At 35.1% G+C, this 21,720-nt stretch overlaps 1 protein-coding gene and 1 pseudogene across 6 annotated transcripts in view; both read right to left on the bottom strand.

The window, feature by feature from the left end:
• ZCWPW2 (zinc finger CW-type and PWWP domain containing 2) overlaps window positions 1-21,720 on the bottom strand; it is a 146,142-nt gene that overhangs the window by 123,413 nt on the left and 1,009 nt on the right. Inside the window, exons 2-4 of one of the 6 annotated variants that reach the window (XM_077865531.1) lie at window positions 14,249-14,358; window positions 7,144-7,219; window positions 255-297 (exon numbers count right to left, since the gene is read on the bottom strand). The gene's annotated coding sequence lies outside the window, so the exon portion shown is untranslated. Of the gene's footprint in view, window positions 1-254; window positions 298-7,143; window positions 7,220-14,248; window positions 14,359-19,784; window positions 19,942-21,720 lie in introns of those variants that run through there. The other 5 variants (XM_077865533.1, XM_077865530.1, XM_077865534.1 and 2 more) reach the window with 5 other exon arrangements.
• Window positions 1,702-14,819, bottom strand: LOC144294256 (SIN3-HDAC complex-associated factor pseudogene; annotated as a pseudogene).

Raw genomic sequence — 21,720 nt, 5'->3', positions numbered from 1 at the left:
GTGATTTTAAATATATTAAAACGAAGTCTATGTCTATATATAGTACATTCCACAAACAAAGAGTTAGAAGGAGAAAAAGAAGACTGGTTGGGTCTATTAATAAATACAGAAGTAGCGATAATCTATATTATAGTATTTCCTATGCCACCAATACCAGCAAAAATGCACAAAATAAAATTCAAATACAACCTGGGAGAGACATGTTAATAGCTAAGATCTTATTCAAAGGCTATAGAAGAGCCCATCCAACTCACTATTTAGTTTGTATACAGGGTGGCACGTACTGTGTAGGTGCTTCTGAAAGAAAGAATTACAGAATTTTAAATTTAGATTAATAATTATAAAATTATAGGATACCCATAAAAGTGGTTCACTGCTATTATTTGTACTATCCAATTTTTAAAACCCACTTTTATAAAGACAGACACTGAATCACATTTTTATAAGATAGGCAAAATGTTCTTCCCTCATTATAAAAAGTGTGAACTGGTGGGTTCCCACCCCCCCATCCCCAGACTTTAGGAAAAGCAGCAATGAGAGCACTTTGGCTTGGGCTCAAATGAGAAAGGCTTTATCGGCAATTTTAGAATTGAAGAGTTTTACATTCAGGATTCATTAATCACATAACATCTCAATGTACAGAAAGCCTGACTAAAAGAAACCACCCAAAAAACCAACCCACTCAGCATTCATACACACCAATTTTCTTCCACAATTTTTCTTTAATATAAAACCAAACAAAAAAAAATCCTAATAGGTTAAAACAAGTCAAATGCCCAATCTACATAGGTAAATACTTCACAAAGGTCAACTGAATCCATAGCTGAAACTGAATTGTGCAGGTTTTCAGTGAAATCACTGGTCACATAAGACAAACAAAAGTTAACAGTTTGCATCTCATGGTGAGGCTTCTAGGAAATGACACCCAAGCAGCATTAGCCTTTGTTTTGTGCCTCTTGAAGACCTGCACATTTTATTTTCCAGCTAGTTTAACATATTAAGAGTATATCAGCTATTATATGGTAATATTTTGGTACTATTCATAGAAGATCCCTATAGTAAAAGATGCCAGTTTTCCCAAAGAGGAGCTTTGGATCTGACTTAGAAGTCTCAGATAAATGAAATATGTTATTGAATATGAACACAGAGGGAAGAAACACAAGATACAACATAGACAAGTTCCCTCCTTGTATGTTTAGGAATTACTTTCTCCTTCAAGGTATCTACACTAAGAGGCATAGTGTGTCCTGATTAATATTTTAGTAGTAAAGATCTGAAAGATCAGAACCTTGGCAAAACCTCAATTCGAAAATTGTTAACAAATACTTCGTGACAAGACTACGTGATTGAGTTATTACAAATTTATTATTATGAGGGAAAACAAGTATAGCCAGTCACATTTGAAAAACGTCTCACCCACTGCTTCTCAATATAGAAGGATAAAATTACAGATGTCTCTCATACAATTTATTCTACCTCGGTTCCCTGAAATTCCTTTAATTTCATTCATTAGAAGGGGATATAAAGACTTTATGCATTCAGCTTTTCTATGAAACATTCGGTATCTTAAATATTATGTATGTTTTTCTGTTTTAGTAAGCCACTTAGACTGCCGTGCTTTATTAGAGCAGCCCTAGCAAACTAATATATCCTTTCCAAAATTTAGGTTTTTTTGTTCCCCGTCTACATAATCTTTGGTCATCACTCCTCAATGGAAATGGGTAGAGGCTCTAGTACCACACTTCTCCGGCTTCTCAGAAACTGCTTTCTTACTGCTCAAGCAAGGCTTATTAAATAGGTGGGTGTCAAGGACTTCCCCAAAGTGCCTTTTATAGTTAAAACCCACAACATAGTTTCTGCTTTTTCCAACACGTGAGATTACAAAGAAAAGGTAGGTGTGTTGTTTGAACCAGAAGCCATTTCTGTATCAAAGTCATCATCTGACTGGTAAATGCACAGGGAGACTGAGTTGAAGAGGTAATTGAGGTGGTATGGTGGGCATCAGGGCCGTGAAGTTGAAACTCTTCCTGTAGTTAACCAATCTAGTTGCTTCTTTATCTTTTTCCCAGATACTTTACACTTTCTTTGGTTTTGATACAGAGTTTAGACTGGGGTCCTGTCCTTGAGCCTACAACATGATTCCAGTTGTTTTGTTTTTTTATCCTGCTGGTAGCTTTTTCTATCTTTTCATAATAGTACTCAGCTATTGCAAAAGTCTTCTGAAGTCTTGAGTAGCTGTAAACTGCAGCTCTGAAAGTCCTTTCATTATTTACTATAACTAAACCGAGAAGTGCAGAACTTAGCTCTGCAAATAGAGCAGCCCTCTATACTTCAGCACATCTTTGGTTTGTAAAACTAAACATCTTTTATTCTAGAAATAGTTTTCTAAAAGCAGACACTACACTTAGTAATGTTCCTGAGGTGTGGAGTATATACCAGGCCATCTTCCTTCCTATCCCACATCCAGTCCCTCACTAAACTTCCCTACCTAGAAAGATTATCTCCTACAGTTCTCCAACCAATTTTTTGGATTTGTTTTTAACAAAGAAGCATCACATGGCAAGGCTTCAAAAACCTAAGGAAAAGGTAGTATCCATGGTTGGGAATGAGGTAAATGGGCATTTCAAGGTGCTGAAGCATGCTTAACATCTAAATGCATTATATATACTTAATGGTACATACAGGATAGAGACATAAAAAGTTAAAAATACAGCTTCATCTTCCCCTTCTCAGTTCATTTATTTTTTAAAGATTTATTTATATATTCATGAGAGACACACAGAGAGAGAGGCAGAGACATAGGCAGAGGGAGAAGCAGGCTCCCCGCAGGGAGCCCAATGTGGAACTCGATCCTGGAAATCCAGGATCACGTCTTGAGCTGAAGGCAGACGCCCAACCGCTGAGCCACCCAGGCGCCCCTCAGTTCATACTTCTAAGAAATAATTTTTATCTTTTCCTAAGGACTTAGCCAGCTGATAGGAAAAATGCAGACACAGAGGGGCTACGATGCTCTTTATAGAAGAAAAAACATGAAGAGGTTATAAGACTAAATTTGGGAGAGTATGAGAGGAAGGAGGGAATGATGTAAGAAAGTGAAGGTCACTTTTTTTTAATGAGTTTTAAGGAAAAGAGGCAAACAATTACTGCATAATTTGTTGACTTAGAGGAGGACAGATGGGTAAATAAAGTTTTAGTTTGCTTAGTATAAGTGAAAGACTTTCTCTTCTGCCACTGCCTCAAGAAACTTCATAAAGAATTTCTAAGGTAGGTTTGTTTGTTTGTTTCTTTATTTATTTATAAGTAGGCTTCATGCCAAAGTGGGGCTTGAACTCATGACCCTGAGATCAAGACCTGAGCTATGATCAAGAGTCGACACTTAACCACTTAACCGACTAAGCCACCCAGGCTTTTCTTCAATGCTTTTAAAAATAGAACTTATATATTTTTTAATGTGACACTGAGCTGGCTTTATTAGGATAGGAATAAGAATATCTTAGATTTGAGAATATTTGAAGTACTATCAGATGGGATTTTGGACCAATGGTGAAATATTCAACTCTATATCATTAAATCATTACCCTAAAACAAAGCCACAAATTAACCTTTACCATAACCACTCAGGGGGTTGGGTCCCAACCTTTCACAAGTTAGGAATTACTTGAAGGCAGAAAAAAGTGAATTCTAGTTGGGAATTCGAGGCTCATGATTAGATATTTACAGACAGAAACCAGATTTAGGCAGCATTTCATGATTTCACTAAATAAAGGCATTCTTCTTTCAGTTACATGCTAAAAATTCACTCTAATCCAGCCTTCAAAGATTTCTAATTTTTAGAGATGGTGTCTTTCCTGGTCCGAAAGAAGTCTGTGGTGGAAATAGACTGGCTCAGGGTTCCTCTATCTTTTTACTGGCTATGACTAAAACCACTGGAGATTGGAAAATTATGCTATTGTCATCCAACAGACTATTGAACCACTGGTAATGGGTGTTTACTACCATAAACTGGAAACATTAAGAAAGGACACTGAATGGGAGAAAAGGCATTTTAATTATGGTTGGAATAAACCAAATGCCCTGATAGTGTTAGGCTCTAGATTAAAAACATAAGAGATTAAGTGAGGATCTACGAAGTCTTGAATCTGGAGTTGGTAGTGAACTCAAAGCCACAATTACTTTTGTGACAGTATTCAATCTCTCTCTTCCCTCCACCCACCAAAAAAGCAACTGTACACTTCAGAGTGAAGATTTGCTGGGATTCTTAGGCCGAGTTAACATCTACATATCAAAGCAAAGGGAAAAGAATCTACCCACATATTCAGACTCTGATATTATTATTATTTTTTAAGATAAGGAATGGGGGGAGAGACAGGGAGAGGGAAACGGAGAGAGAGAATCTTTTTTAAAAAGATTTATTTATTTATTTTAAAGGAGGGGGCAGAAGCAGAGAGAAAATCTCAAGTAGACTCCCTGCTGAGCACAAAGCCCGATGCAGAGCTCCATCTTACAACCCTAAGATCATGACCTGAGCTGAAATCAAGAGTCAGGCAACTGAGACACCCTGGGGCACCACCAGACTAAGATTCTTAAAATGGGTTCTCCAGCAAGGTGTGAAAAAGTAAAAATAAAGAATTAGAAATGATAATATCAAATTGGTTTAGGAGATACTTATATATGTAAGAATTACTAAACAGATTTACACTTTACTACTAATAAGAACACATCTTTAAAAGAAGGCAATAAGGAGTGTCAGGAAGAACTCAGGGCACAGAAATGATTCAGTCTCCTAAAATATGATCTTTTTTCAAGATTTTATTTATTTATTTGTTCATTCATTCGAGACACACACACACAGAGAAAGAGACACAGGCAGAGGGAGAAGCAGGCTCCATGCAGGGGGCCTGTTGTAGGACTCGATCCCAGGACTCCAGGATCATGTCCTGATCCAAAGGCAGACGCCCAACTGCTAAGCCACCCAGGCATCCCAAATATGATCCTTAACTAGCCAAATACCTGAGCTTGGGCCAGGTCCTCCACTCACAATCAATGGACTCTAAAAAGAAGCTCATGGCCCAAGTGATAACTTTCAGCAGAATTACCTTTCTGTCTGACAAGGCCCAGAAATGAAATTGATGTGACCACACCCAGATATTCCGTCAGCAGCTCATAAACCTCAGTGTGGGAGGGACAGATACAGCTGTAACCCCAGGACTGGTTAAGACCTTGAAGCACAGACAGGTCTTCACTTTTGCTTTGACTATGGAGAGTAAGGCATCTATTTGAAACTATCCCCAAAAGGGAAAGGGCTGGCTGAACATTCCATTTTCTTTGCTGGCAGAAAAAATGGACCTTGGTTGTGAATGTGTAGGATGGGAGCTGGAGATATAAACACCTGATAAACATGTTCAAAATTTTTCTTCTTGGCCCAAGATACATGTTTACAGCAGACTCAGGTTTAGACACAGATCTTGACTCTGAAGTTTTTTTTTTTTATTACTAAAGCAAAACTGAACACTAAAATTAAACAAAGTACCTATAAATTACTTACTTGTATTTAGTTTGTTTATGGAATTACTCATATGATGGAAATGTAAACGTTTTGTTCTCATGTAACATCCAGTCTTTAGCTTCTGTCATCTACTTAACTCTGCTTTTCTTTTAAAAAATTTAAAAAAAAAATTTTTTTTAAAGATTTATTCTTGAGAGAGAGAGAGAGAGAGAGTTAGAGACACAGGCAGAGGGAGAAGCAGGCTCCATGCTGGGAGCCTGACGTGGGACTCGATCCCAGGTCTCCAGAATCACACCCCGGGCCAAAGGCAGGTGCCAAACCGCTGAGCCACCCAACTCTGCTTTTCCATTTCTACTCACTTCACTTTATTCTCTTCTCTAGGTACTTTCTCCCAGTAATATTTCTCCTAAAAAATATCAATTGCAAGCTTCTCTGATCCTCTTGTTCTCCCAACAAGTCCATTAAAACGAATCATTTTTTAAGTAATGTGATCATACATTATTTCAGTCCTATCTTCATTTATATCCTTCTCTAGCTTGGATTTTATGGCCCATCATTAAAATTACTCCCTTAAAAATCCTTTAGAAACCTCTTTCCTTTTGACCTTCTGTTGGTGAACTCAGTGATCTTTTTTTCCCCTCTCTTGTACTTGAGCAACTGAATGTTGTCATATTATCTTAAGTGTCATATGGAATTAATTCAGTCATTATTTTCATCTAGGATTGATCATAAGTATGCATGCACACATACACACATGTGCATGCAGACACACATGAAACCGACTACTTCTTCCATAATCTAAAATCCCACTTCCGGGTATATCTCAAAAGGAAATAAAATTATCTCTAAGAAAAATCTGCACTCCCATGCTCATTGTGGCACTGTTCACATTATTCATACCCTCATACACACTGGAATATCATTTAGCCTTAAAGAAGGAAATCTTGTCATTTGTGACAACATGGATAAATCTGGATGAACTCAGAGGGCATCATGCTCAATGAAATAATACAGACACAGAAAAAAAAATACTGTATGACTGTCACTGATTTTGGAAAAAAAAGTCAAAATCATAGAAGCAGAGAAAATGGTGGTTACCAGGGATGGGAGGAGGAAATGGAGATGTTTGTCAAAGGGTACAAAGTTTGTTATATAGGACAAATTAAGTTCTAGAGACCTAATCGATAGCATGTTGACTACAGTCAATAATTTGATTATTTGAAATTGTCTAAAAGAGTAAATCTTAAGTGTTCTTACCACACATGCACAAAAGTTAACTATGTGTGATGATGGATATGTTAATTAGCTTGATTGCAGTAATTATTTCACTATATAATACATCAAAATACTGCATTATACATCTTAAATGTATACAATTTTATATTAATTCAAGACCAATTAAATTATTTCAGTAGGATTTGGTTTTCCTTAGTCTCTCTACTCTGCCTCTTTCTGCATTAGGTTCGGTCTTAGATTCTACGTAAAAGATGGTGGCAGCAAATTGAAGTCCAGTATAAACGAACAAGTGTTTCTTCTCCAGGAATCTAGTAAAAGTCTTATGGCTTCACACTGGCTCTATCTCAGTATCAAGGATTATAGCTGGTGAGTACCGTAAGTTTTAGGCATAGGTCACATACCTATCTTTGAAGTATGGAGTAAAGACATCTCCAACTAAAATACATCAGTGGTGGGGGAGGGTTTCCCATTGGCAAGCTGGGTGGAAGATAAAAAAAAGTAGCTGTCTATACAGTATCTGAAAATATATAGACTAGATGCAAAAATTGATAAAGATAAAAAAATCTTATGGTGGTAAGATTATAAATTGTTTTCCGTTCTATTTTCCAAAGTTTTTATATTGGATAATTTAAAATTGTATTGTTTTATATAACTATGCATCAATCCTTATTATTTCCAATTACATATTTGCGATTTTGCCTACTCACTATAAATTGTTACCTCCAATGTCCATATTTGCTACACTTTCACAAGGCAATGCTCTGCTTTCTTGTTTCAGCTCTCATACTATAAATAGCTATTTTGTGATATATTTAGTGCCACATTTTTCAATAACTGCTTTCCCTGGTGATTTTGTTTAAAATGCCCCCGCATCTAGGGCTAGCATTCTTAAGCTCAAGAAGTCCTGAGATGTGCCTTAAGGAGAAAATCTGCTAGACAAGCTTTGTTCAGTTAAGAATTATAGCATTGTAGGCCATGTGCTTAATGTTAATAAATTAACAGTATAGATGAAATAAACTGTCTTTAAACAGGAACATATATAAAAAAAATAAGCTTCTGTATTAACTGATTAATGAAAATGTTGTGACCAGAGGTTTTCAGGAATCTAATTCTATATTTCTATAGCAAGAATTCAGAATGTGCTAATTCAGTATTCACAATGATGTAAGAGAACATAATGACCATGAATAGTGAGAATAGACTAAAAGTATATATGCATTTTAAATAAATATAGTAAGATTACATTTTCAATATCATGAATTTTATAAATGAATACAGAAAACAAATGGAAAAAGCTAATATAAATGTAAAAGGACAAAATTAACAATATAAAAAAGTAATTTCTCAAATGTATTTTAGCAACATAATCTATCCTTGAAATAAATATTTTTTTGTTTTGTTTTGTTTTTGAAATAAATATTCTAAAAAAACATTTGATATTGATCACCATGCATCAAAATGGTGACTAGCTGCAGAAAATTCTGAATAGATCAGATTTAATATTTTTCTATGCATATTGTTCATAATTGTACCTTATGTATCAGATCTTCAATTCAAATCAATTATTGAAAATTCTGGAGAAATATTTTAATGTGAAAACGTTTCCAAATAAACCATCAGACTACAAATTTTCAGTAAATTTCTACTTGCAGTGTCTCTGCTAATTAGCCTTAAACACTTGTATACTCAAAGTACTTGATTTAATTTATTTGGCTAAGTTATCATTTTTTGTTGCAAAAATTAAATGTTAAAAATATTTTATGAACTTGCAAATTTTACAATGCAAAGGCAATATACTGATAGTGATTATTTTTAGGGTTACCTTGGAAAATGAAGATCATTAGGTGTTAAATAATCTTGCTAGAAATATAATTATAATGCACATAAGAAATATCAGGCAATGGTTCTAGTTCAAGAAAATTCCCTTCATCTACAAAAATATATAAAAATAGGAAAAAATATGTACTCATCTGTAAATATATTATTATAAGCAGTATCTCAAACTGGGTATTAAATCGTTCCCTGATTTACTTACTCATTTTTTTAAAGATTTATTTATTTATTTGAAGGAGAAAGAGAGAGTAAGAGTGTGAGTGTGGGGAGAGACAGAGGGAGAAGGAGAGAAAATCCCAAGTAGACTCTTCAATGAGCATGGAGCCCAATGTAGGGCTCAATCTCATGACCCAGAGATCATGATCTGGGTTGAAACCAAGAGTCTGATGCTCAGCTGACTGAGCAACCCAAGTGTCCTTATTCATTTTTTTCAATGGATATTTACTGCTAACCTCTCACATGCCACACAAAAGTTCCAGGTGCCAGGGAAACAGCAGTGAATAAAAACAGACATAAGCGTGAGTTAGCATTCCAGGAAGAAGGGAAGTAGACAGTATATACAAGCAAACAATGAGTAAACAAGATAAAATTTCATATGTTGATAGATGCTTAAGGGGGAAAAAATAGTATGCTATAATAGAAAGATGTGCATGTTGGGGGAGGTGAGGAGATGGTCAAGGAAGGTTTACATGAATGATGACATGAGAGCTAAAATTTGAAAACTGAAAATAGGGCCCATAAAGAGTTTAGAAAAAAAGAAAATTGGGATCTAAGTGAAGCACAAAAATAAGGCCAGTATGACAGGCAGTAACTGCAGGGAGGATTTCTGGTAGATATCTATCAATTAGAAAAAAGTCAGAGAATCGAATAGAAAAACAGCCAAAAGACTTAAACAGGCACTTCACAAAAAAGTTACTCCGAATGACCAATAAATATGAAAAGGTCCTCAAACTTAAGAGTCATAAAGGAAATACAAATTAAAAGTACAATGAGATAACACTGTAAACTTATCAGCAAAGTCAATGTTAAAAGAACTGACATGCAAAGTTAGGATACAAGGGTACAAACGAACTTGAACTCCTACATATCTGGTTGGGTTGCCAACTGGTTTGTCCACCGGCAATTTGCTCTTCACTATCTACTAAATTTGAACATATGTACTTCTTAAATTTGTTTTTTTTAAAGATTTTATTTTATTTACCCATGAGAGATACAGAGCGAGCGAGAGAGAGAGAGAGAGAGAGGCAGAGACACAGGCAGAGGGAGAAGCAAGCTCTATGCAGGGAGCCCAACATGGGACTCTCCAGGATCACACCATGGGCTGCAGGCAGTGCTAAACCGCTGCGTCACCGGGGCTGCCCGAACATATGTACTTCTAGGTATATATATTTACTTGCTATATTCTATATCTACTTATCTCAACAGATATGTTCAAGTTTTATAGCCAAAATTTACAAATTCAAATATCTACAAACTGTGGAACAGAAAAGTGAAATATGGTATGCTCACGTTGTAAGATACTATACAGTAATAAAAATGAACAAGCTCATTCTACACAAACCTTGAATCTCAGAAACATACCAAAAGAAGCTTGATTTTTAAATACATATTACATGATTCCACTTAAATACAGTTTTCAAACAAGTGGAATTTGCAGTGTTAAAAGTTAAGATAGTAGTTAACCTGGATCAAAGGGATCTAGTGATTGAGAGTGGCCATGAGGTAGCTTCTCTGGAGCAGGCAATGTTCTTCAAGGGTCTTAATAACCATGACAGATAATGAGTAAGAAGAAGAGATTCATCATTTCCCTAAATATGGTAATACAAGTGCTCTTACTTTGAGATAATTTGTGAGCTGTTCATCTAAAATTTTTACACGTTTTTGTATGAATGGTACAATTCAACAAAGTATATATCTTAAAAATATATTACAGTAAAAAGAATAGATTTGAGAAAAGATATGATGTTTTGGTTTTGGGTAGAAATAGGGCTCTCAGAAAATAGGACTGATTCCATATGTCTTAGAGGTAAAATAGGTAGAACTCACTGATGTATTTTGTGTAGAGAATAAGGGAAAGGTAGTGATCAAAATTGACTATTAAGTTTTCAGCTTCAGTAACTGGATCAAAGTTGACAACTCTTATGTTTCCAGAGAGACAGAACAGTTAATTGCGTTAGATATTGCTTAGGATTTGAGTAAGGAGAACAGAGAAAATGATACTGGATTTAAACATGGAAGTCATTGATGACTGATGAACATAAGGTCAGAGGTACAGATGAAATCCTCATTGGAGCATGTGGAACTGAAATTAAGATGGAAGTCGAGAAAGTAATTTTTCCAACTCTGAGTAGGTATCTGTTTTTCCTTCTGTGAATTAGGAAGACAGAAATGCAAAGAAAATGAGCAAGCTGGAAAGTGTGATATCAGAGCAAGTTATGACATACATTATACAAATGGTTGAAGAGAAGGAACCTGGTATAAAAACATAATACTTACTTAATAGTCTTGTTAGAAGATTAGGCCTCATCTACCATGATTTTCCCTTTCCCACCACCCCAGCGACTTTTTAAGAAACCTCTTGATATTATTACTTCCACAACAAATAGTCATTTTTCTTCTATTCTTTAAGTCTATGTATAGGGGAGAAAGTTACCATTTTTCTCTTCATTTCTTTTGCTTTGACAGTTTTATTGAGATATAATTCACATACCATAAAATGTACCCATTTAATGATGGGTACAAAAATGTACCCATTAATGATGTCCAAGTGTTGTCTGGTACTAATAACATTCAGCATGAACCAAAAAATGTTTGAAAACAAAACAAAGAGATATTTTCCTTCTTGACTTTTGTGTTAGTGATCAATTTTAATGAAAAAAGTATTTATCATACAAAATAAGATTTTAGGAAAAAACAAGAAAAACCATTTCCAATTCATATGCAGAGCAGAACTCATAGTAACATTCTGAGGAGTGAAGTATTTGGTTCTTAATTTTAGGAATCTTATCATCATTCTATATATCTGTTCTTCATGATATGTGACAAAATTAACCCATACATGTTCAAACTACTATTTATCTTTCCAATTACTTGAGGCCAAGGGCATTCCTAACAAGAGAAATAGCTTGATCCCTTATTTCCTGCATCTGAGCTGTTGATTCTTAGAGGAAATTATGTAGTCATGCTTATTGGTACCACTACAAATTCAAAGACTCCAACCTCAGTGGAGCTGTTAGTACACCTTCAAGGCTATCCTTTCTATGTATTCTTTCTCTTGCATCTGTACAGTGATTACTGTAAACCTTTATGAATAAATCCTTCCCCATTTCCTCATTCTCAAAACATAAACTTGCCTATTTTATGCGGAAATCTCCATCACTTGTCATCACAATACCTAAAATATTATCTAAGACTGCTCTCTAACTTATTTGCTAGAGTTTCAGACCCTGAGCTATTCTTTTGTTGTTGGTTCTAAACTAGTTTTTGAGGGTTTGCTATGAGCCAGGCATAATGCTCAGGCAAAGACAAAAACCCCCTCCTCAAGTAATGTTAAGTGTAGGAGACAAATACATGTGGCACACTAAGGGTTTCAGGTAAAGGGGGTTAGGCTAGGTTTAGGTGATGTCTAAACCAACCTGAAAAATGGTAAGTAGGGGTCAAAGCTCTTATGATGTGCCCTCAGGACTCTCAATTCCCTAGCATATCACTTAATACATTGTGTTATAATTTGAAGTCCTCTACAAGATAATGAAAAGCCACTTAGGGCAAGGTTCATATATATCTTGTTAACCACTGTATCCCAACATCTAAAAAAGTTCCTGTGAAAGAAAAGCACTGAATAGTTAGAGTACTATAAAATAATGGAAATAATATGAACTTCAGAATTAAGACTGGCCCAAGCAGCATTGATATTCAAACATTTAACAACCAGGATGGATGTGTGTATCAACTGAATATTTTCTATAGCTCTAGACTTAAATTCTGGCTCCATTTCCTGAGATTTTTAAATTAAGGCAAGTCAGTTAAGTCTGAGCATCATTTTACATCTGTATGTATTGATCATAATAATACTTAATTCATAGGATGGTTTTAGTGATAAAATGAAGCAACATATAAAAACGCATTTCAGTATCTGATACACGGAAGACATATAATAAATGTTTGATTTCCTTTCTACACTGCTTTTAAGCAACATCTAGTTATAGTTATATAGAAAATTAAAATATGCAGAAACCAAAGCAGAATGAATGTATTCTAATTATTTCATCTTTCCATAATGATTTTTCTCAAGTACTCAATTTAGTTTGCTTCCAAACTTTAAAGTAGATTTGTTTGTTTATTTATTTGAGAGGGAGAGAATGTGCATGAGTCCTCACACACGTAAGCAATGGTGGGGGCAGAGGGAGAATCTTAAACGGGCTTGATCCCCCAGCATAGAGCTCCAGGTGGAGCTGGATCTCAGGACCCTGAGCCAAAACCAAGAGTCAGACTGAACCACCCAGGTGTCCCACATTTATCTTTAATCTTCCCTGTGATGTAAACAATCACTGTTCATTCATTTACCTAATTAACAAATTTGTGCCTATAGTCAACCTTAGATTATACTTGATTCAACAGAAATTTAAGAGCCTGTTATCTGTTCAAAATTGTAATTTAGCTTTATTATTCATGTACTAGTTTATGCAGATATTTCTGGATAGATTCTGGCTGAATAAATGCTTCAAGATGCTTAAAAGCTATTCTTTCTTTTTTCTTTTGTTTTAATATTAAGATAACTAATGAATTTCATCCAAAATCAGAAATCAAAGTTGAATGGAAAGAAATAGCTTTTGGCATAATTAAAAACTGCTGTCTTTTACAGCAACTATATGCTTTAGCTTTAAACATTTTTAAGGGAATAGTTAACAAATAATTAGAAATCTGATAAATTGTGCTAAATGCTAACTTCAAATCTTAATAATCAATCTATATGATTTAAGTCTTTATTGGTTAAAAGTATCCTAGTTTATTCAGTATATTGAGACTTATTCGGTATATTGAAACAACAGATCCAACGATAATTACAATTAAGTTCTTCAGACAGTCTACCAAATACAATAGCAATATAAATGGATTAGAATTCTATCTGTAGGTTGAACAAAGAGAGCATTGATTTCTGGTGGGCTTGGTTATTTCTCCTTACATGTGCCCATTTTCAATGACTTTAAGCTATTTGCCATGGAAGTCATATAGTTGATTTATGTAAAGGTAAAATTTTGTTCCACTAATGTTGTGGAAGAACGATCTTTAAGTTCACCACTTCCCTTAAATCATACGACACAAGAATAGAATCTCAAGCTAGTCTAATTAGAGAATTTCAACTTGTCATTCGAAATGATTTATACATTGTCATTATGTTCCTCGTTTTAGAAATAAGTGTCATAACTTAATAAAGAGTGATGGCTTTCTTACTCTGGGTGCTATTGAGCACATACATAATTACTGTTTCAAGAATCACTACACAAATATTGAGAAAATGAATCACTAAAGAGTTTTAAAATGAGAACGTGAAAATTGAAGTGATTTTAAACTGCGTGATGTAAAAGCATGAGAGCATGCTTCTTCAACAGATCACATCTAAATTCACAAAGTAAACATGACACGGTGAGAATAGGCATAAGTTGGAATTCTTACCCTGGAAAGAAACAAGCTAGAGGATTTTTCCAGTTTGTTCAATTTTCAATTTCTTTAGATAAGTCCTTTCTTCTTCTGGCCTCAGAGGAGACTCTCAGCTCCCTATTTTTCTGCATGATGAAATGGAAAAGACAACAAGGCACATTAGTTTCATAAAAGACTTCCAAAAATCTCATATTAATCCTCCATCTTACATTTAGGTCCTTCACAGCCTTGCCATCATCTTTCTAGGAAGATTGATTCTCATCTCCATTGTGGACTCCTCTCTAATGTATTCTGTGCTGAAGCTTCCTGGGCTCCATTTCTTTTGACTAAAGCTCATACCCATTTTTTAGGGGTGCTGAGGGGCTGCTCCCCTTTTATTATCAATAGGAGGTTTCTCTAAAGGGAGTGTGATGCCCCTCCCCTGTGGGACCACTGTCCAACCTGTGCATCATCCCTTCAAGTACCCTCTCAGAAGAGCCCCCTGCATCACCCTGCCAATGCCTTGTCGGTCATAGAGGACGTTGAACTTGTTCACAAACTGGTTCATGGTGTTGCAGGTTTTGGTGATGGTGCCAAGGTAGGCCATGAGCCCCACGTCATCGCATTGATCATAAAAGTCTGTCTTGAACTTGTCTGTACTGAGCACAGGGAGGCAGTGACACAGAGCATAGGCCTCCCGCAGGATCTCATGGTTAAAGGGGACCTCTCCCGCTTCAGAGGCCTTGACATATTCCAAGATGAGCTTGACCCAGCTGTGCAGCATCTTAATGGCACTGTGTTGCGCTATCAGGTGTTTGGCCACTGTGGAGTTCTCGCCGCTGCCTGTGGCTGTCATTCAGGCCACGTGGTCAACGCCAATGCGTTCAGCTTCCTCTGTGGCCAGGGTGTAGGTCAGTTCCGCAAACAGCATATATATATTTTTTTTATTTTTATTTTTTAATTGATTAAAAATCAAAAATCATAATATATTATATATATATATTTTAATATTTCATTTATTCATGAGAGACACACAGAGAGAGACAGAGACAGGCAGAGACACAGGCAGAGGGAGAAGCAGGCTTCATGCAGGGAGCCTGATGTGGGACTCAGTCCCGGGTCTCTAGGATCACGTCCTGGGCCGAAGGCAGTGCTAAACCGCTGAGGCACCCGGACTGCCCTACTCCTCAATTATATATTCAGGTAGTTCTAATGAAATTCAAAGTAAAGATCACATTATTTTTCCAATATTGGAGTCATTAGCTGACTTTGTGTATTAGTGATTTAGAGACCTTCACTTACCTATTTTTCCTTTTGTTGCCTGTGCTTGTTGTCATATCCAAAAACTCACTGCCAAATCCAACACCATGAAGCTTTCCCCTATTTTTCTTCTAAGACTGTTACAGTGTTAGCTCTTATATTTTAAGTCTTTGATCTATTTTTACTTAATTTTTGTACATGGTGTGAGGTAAGGGTCTGACTTCATAGTTTCACATTTGGATATTCAGTTTTCCCAAAACCAACACCATTGGTTAAAAAATTGCTCTTTTCCCATTGAATGTCCTTGGAATCTTTGCTGAAAATTATTTGACCACTTATATGAGGGTTTTGGCAGGGCGGCCCTCTATTCTCTTCCACTGATTCATATATCATACATATGTCTTTATGTCAGTGACATACTGTTTTGATTCTGTACCTCTGTGACACATTTTGAAGTCAGTAAATGTGAAACTTCCAGTTTGTTCCACTTTCTCAAATTGTTTTGGATACAGGGATTCCATATTAATTGTAAGATAAATATTTTCCATTTTTTTTTGTTTCTGGTTATAGTCATTCTAGTGGGTGTGATATTAATAATTTTGATTCCAATCATCTATTTCCTTAATGTATTTTTCTCTTTTCATTCTATCAGTTAGTGAAGAAGGTAAGGTCAAGTCTTCCATTATTGTGTGTTTATCTCTCTATCTAGTTTTGCTTCATATACTGTAAAGCTGTTTTATGAGATGCACACAGACTTTATCTTCAGGTGGAAGCAACACTTTTTTTTTTTTTCCTGAAAGTCTCCTTTGTCTTATATTAATATTTTATATCAGGCTACCTTCTACTTTAGCTTAGTTTATTCATGATCAATACTTTTTTCATCCTTTACTATTTTTCACAGATCTTTTATTATGAGTAGATTTTTCCTTAAACCAATAGGACAGTTTTTGAGTAGTCTGTGTATATTTAAGGTAATACTGATATATTTGGTTTTAAATATATCATCCTTCAGTGTGCAAAGCAACAAAATGAATGTCAAGTCTATTCTTCCTGTACTTTTTATTAAGATCATTAGAAATGACCAAAATTATTAAGATTATGTGTTACCAATATTTAAAATTTGTATTATTTTTCAGCAAAAAGGAGACATGAGACTGACATAATCTAGTTATGTACGGAAAAAGGCACACTTTCTCTACTTAACTAAAGGAACATTTCATAAACACATCATATAAATATGACTAATCCTATATTTTATAATTGTCAATTTCCTTATTGCTGTATATTTCTTTTGAAAAAATTGAAAAAAATCTCAGTTTTTATAAAAATGAAAGATATTTATAATCTTTTAAAGATTTTTGTTGTTGCTTTATTTTTAGAGAATAAGGATTATGGAATATTCTGCTGATTTACTTAATATCAAGATGCACAGATTCTTCCCCTGGCCTCTTTTTATCCTCAACCCAAGCCATATTTTTCTCCTCAATAAAAGATCTCCATATGTGTATTTTTTTTTTTTAGATGAGCATGCTCTATCTAGAAAACTGTAATTGTCCTCTACCTAGTTGCATAGACCAAAAAAAAAATTTTTTTTTCATTCTCTTGAGACTTTTTGGCCTATGTTTCATAACTTTTATAAAAAATATTGACCAAAATATTAAATATTCCATATTAGTGAATGATGTACTTAGTGAATGATAAACTCAATGTCAAAAAGTAATTACACTTTTCATGAATGTAAGTGTTACTGATAATTTAATTTGTATTTCTGTTGCTAATAAGTTCCCCACTTAAGATTTGGTGTAGATGTACTTATTTCATTTTCATCTAAACAGTACCAAAAATCAAAATTGAAAAATAATAAAGAGATAATTTGGCTTCTAAAACTCTTAGTTTTGAGCAGTCATCTCAGTCATTAAGGTCAACATATCAATGGTTTTTTTCAATGTAGAGTTAAGTATTTCCAGGTATTTCTAGTTCTGCCTTATCTCTGATCTTTAAACTTCTATATTATCTAACAAAGGTATTTGAAGCGTATTAGTTCATTTGAGATAATAAATATATCAAACTGTCTTGTTGCAGAAATAAAAGAAACACTTCTTGAAATTGAAACTTTGGATTATTCCAGAAAAAGTACTGGTAGGATGAGATAAGAATTTTTCTTAATCACTCCTACCAATAACATACAAGTAGCAATGCAATTCATTATGAAGATTTAGAAGAACAACTAAGAACTTTGGTATTAGTTTAGGATGATTTTTGGAGAAAAAAATTTTTTTTTTTTAAATTTTAGGCACAAAGGAAACAAAACAGCTTTGATTTCACTATGGAACACTTGGTGTCAAAATAATGATACCCTTCTGCTACATACTCTAAAAAAATTATGATGCAGTAACAAAAAACTGTTACTCGATATATTCTGATGATATCCATTATCTTCATGGATATCCATTATCCATTATCTTTCTGATACCATGATACAAGATCCTCTTCTAAATGTTATTTCAATTTTTGGTCTTTGTTTATTTTGAGGGAGGGGGTGCCTGGGTGGCTCAGCTGTTTAGGCATCCAACTCTTGGTTTCAGCTTAGGTCTTGATCTTGTGGGTTGTGAGATGGAGCCCCCTGTCGGCACCATGATCTTCGGGGGGGGTGGGGGCCGTGTCTGCCTGAGGATTCTCTCCTGTTGCCCCTCTCCACACTTGCTTAGTTCTCTCTCTCAAATAAATAAATCCTTAAGAAAGAAGAGAGAGAGAGCAGAAGAGGGACGATTTATTTATTTATCCATGATAGACATAGAGAGAGAGAGAGAGGCAGAGACACAGGCAGAGGGAGAAGCAGGCTCCATGCCAGGAGCCCGACGCGGGACTCGATCCCGGGACTCCAGGATCGCGCCGTGGGCCAAAGGCAGGCGCCAAACCGCTGAGCCACCCAAGGATCCCCAGAGGCAGAGAATCTTAAGCAGGCTCGATACCCAGCATGAAGCCTGATGCAAGGCTCCACCCAACTCAGGACCCTGAGATCACGACCTGAGCCAAAATCAAGGTCTGAGTCACCCAGGGTCCCAAAATGTGATTCCACTCCAAGACAAATATTAAGTAGAGCCATAATTCTCAAATTGATGTTAGAGAATCTTTCCAGGGTTCCCGAATTAACTGAGAATTAAAAAATTTTTAAGTAATATCAATGATAAAAAAAAGCATCTAAGATCATAATCAGTATCAGCTGAATGCTACCTACATGAACAAAGATACCCAATTTCAATGCTTGAGTTGGCAATGTTTCTAGGAGCTGGTGAAAAATAGGCTGGGCTAGTTTAAGAATGGCTTTCTAAAACACGCTAAGGAGTCATTTTACCAGTTTAAGAGGAGAAATGTAATGGTAATATTTACAATGGGAAAAGATAATTTAGATATCCATATAAAGAATGAGCTAACCAAAAAAAGAAAAAAACTAATTAGAAGGAACTATTAAAATAGTACAAATAGGAGACTGTAGAACAGTAGGGATTATAAACAGAATTTGAAAGATAGCTAAGGAGTAGAATCCATAAAAGCAGGAACAGATTGGCTATGGGATGAGAGGGAGGAGCTTTTTAAAGCCACGAGGGATTGATATAAAATGATTATAGATTAAATGATTATCAGTGAATTAAAAACATGTATTTTTTTGTATTTTAAAGAAGTAATGTACTATTCATAGACCATTTAAAAATCTACACTAGGAAATTATGTCTTTAACTTTGCAACTACTATAAATTCAACAATTTCACTCTTGTATGGGTTGTGTAATGGGTTTGGAAATTTCTCTCTTTACTTTCCCTTTACTTCATAATCTATTTTAAAAATCTAGCTTAATTTTTTCTACAGATCTTAGAGAAGCTTAATGTCATCCTTTCATTTTACTTGGTAGCTTTATAAAATGTCTTTCCTCCAACAAACTTGACTTTGTCTCTTCTTGGTTTTTATAGTGAACACGTAAAAGCCTCAGAGTTATTTCTTCCTCCATTTTAAATAGGAAAAAAATTTTTTCATAGGCACATATAGAAATTATCATTAAAAAATTAATGGGAGGGAATTGCTTGTCATTTTGTTGAATTTCACATAGGTCTTTGTCTATGTGACTGATTTCCCTGTGATAGATTTTACTTTTTTATACATTAAAAAGTCATTTTGCCTGTTTCATTTCAATGCCTAACACAATGTCTAGCATATGGTAGGTGCTAAGTATTTGTTAATTTCGCAACAAATTAATGAATCGATATCCCCAAAAGCTAGGGTATACTGTCAAGGCTCAGAGGACAATTGTTCTTACTTCATTTAATAAGAGTATAGGATTCCTTCCACTAGGTCTTTTTTCTTTCTCTGTACAGTCTACTAACTCCATTCTGGCTTCTCTGTTGCTGTTCTGTTAGCTGTCCTTATATTTCTTCTACTTTAGGACTTTCCAGGGCTATCAAAATTTTCTTCACCTATATGTTTTCAAAAGAAAATCACTACACTTAGTTACTGTGCTTACAACTATGACATTCACATTTTATTTTTTAAGAAATGAAAGCTCTGTCAGAAGCTAATTGAATGCAAAGCACTTCAAGTCAAAAGTTATTAAGAAGCACAGATTGTCCAGAACAAAGCTAGTTACTAGAGACTGTAGCATTACACTTTTATACATGAAATGTAAACACCATAGTAATTTGATACCCATTATTATTCATCTCATCATAAAGCACATGACCGAGCTCTCTTTTTACAGTTAGGAACTTGATTATCAGTCCTTTTCTCCTTGAGTTCATATTTTTATCTCACTTCTTTCCCATAAGTTTATCCTAACATCTTAGTGTTTGAAAATATTTTAAACTGACCATCCTATAACATTTTCCTCTAATGACAACAAAGAAATATTTTCAAATTCCTGAGAACATAAGTTCTAAAAATTTTCCTTAGTATTGTTATCATTACTAGACTACTACTGATCAAATAACATATTACAAATTATGATCATTATAAAATATCAAGTCAGTTATTATTGAAAATGCATCTCATAAGGAAATAGGATCTTCTCCCCTCAACACCCACTTAGGTCATGTATGGAGGATGAATACTATTCATTGCTAGAAAGAAACAGGTTAAGTTGTTCTTCTATTTTGTATTCTTCCATTCCAAGTATTTGGGAGCAGAAGGATTTCTGGTTATAATAGTAATCATTATTTTTAATTACTAAGCTATGTACCAAAAATCACAGAGGTATGTCATCAAAAATTATTTTTAATGGTCAGCTGACAACTCAATTAAATCCTGTAATATTTTTCAAGGCCCTTGGAAACTGCCATTTTTGCAAAAGCATGAGCTACCCAGTCATTAGAATCACTCACTTTCTAAACAGATTTAGGTCAGATTAAAGGTATTGCTTTATTTGTTGAGTGGGAGAGGGACAATTACCAAAGAGGAAGGGAGAAATGTGTCTGATTCAGGCACACTCTGAGGCAGATCAATTTTAGGGAAGAAAACATGCAAGTGGACAACCTGAGAATTAGCACCCTTAAGCTATCATTTATGTAAAGGGTATGTACTGAAATCTTCCCCGTACCTTCTAAGGTTAAGGATTAGGGATACCTAATTGACCCCTCCCCTTCTGAAGACTGTCGCTTCAGAAAACACAGTTTTGGATATACAGTGTATCAGGTCACGACTTCAGGTAGTTCGTAACCTTTAGTGTGTGTGTGTGCGCATTTTTTTCCTGGGGGCCCAGGTGTGAGGAGGTATGGGAGAAAATAATTTTAACACAAAGATAATTTTGTTGCTAAGACCCCACCTTTTTCATAATTATAGTAAGGAGGCGTGCATTTTAAAATAAAAATAGACTCGCATCGGATAAACTTTAAAATAATGGGCTAAGCCATTTTCTCCTTAGGAAGGATAAAAGTGCATTTCCCTTATTTCTCGACAAGCCTCAGAATTATTCTAAATTGTGAATGAAGGTTGAAAACAGAAAACATTTCCATGTTTACTAATTAGAAACCAGATTATCATCTTATTTCTGATGATCTAAGGTGCCTCGGCCGATTCTGCGAATATTCCTCAAAACTCTTACTAGCCAAAACATCCAGTTCGGCGGGCGGCCTGCCTTTAAATTCGCAAAGCGCATTACCAAGGCAATAAAAAATTAATGATTCCATATCCAAAATATCAAAAGCACTGCTCTTTTCCATGCCCCTGCCGGATGCATTGAAAGCAAATGATCTTATTATATT

The sequence above is a fragment of the Canis aureus genome, chromosome 22 (genome assembly GCF_053574225.1).
Source record: "Canis aureus isolate CA01 chromosome 22, VMU_Caureus_v.1.0, whole genome shotgun sequence".
Lineage (NCBI taxonomy): Eukaryota > Metazoa > Chordata > Mammalia > Carnivora > Canidae > Canis > Canis aureus.
This window is presented reverse-complemented; position numbering and strand designations above follow the sequence as displayed.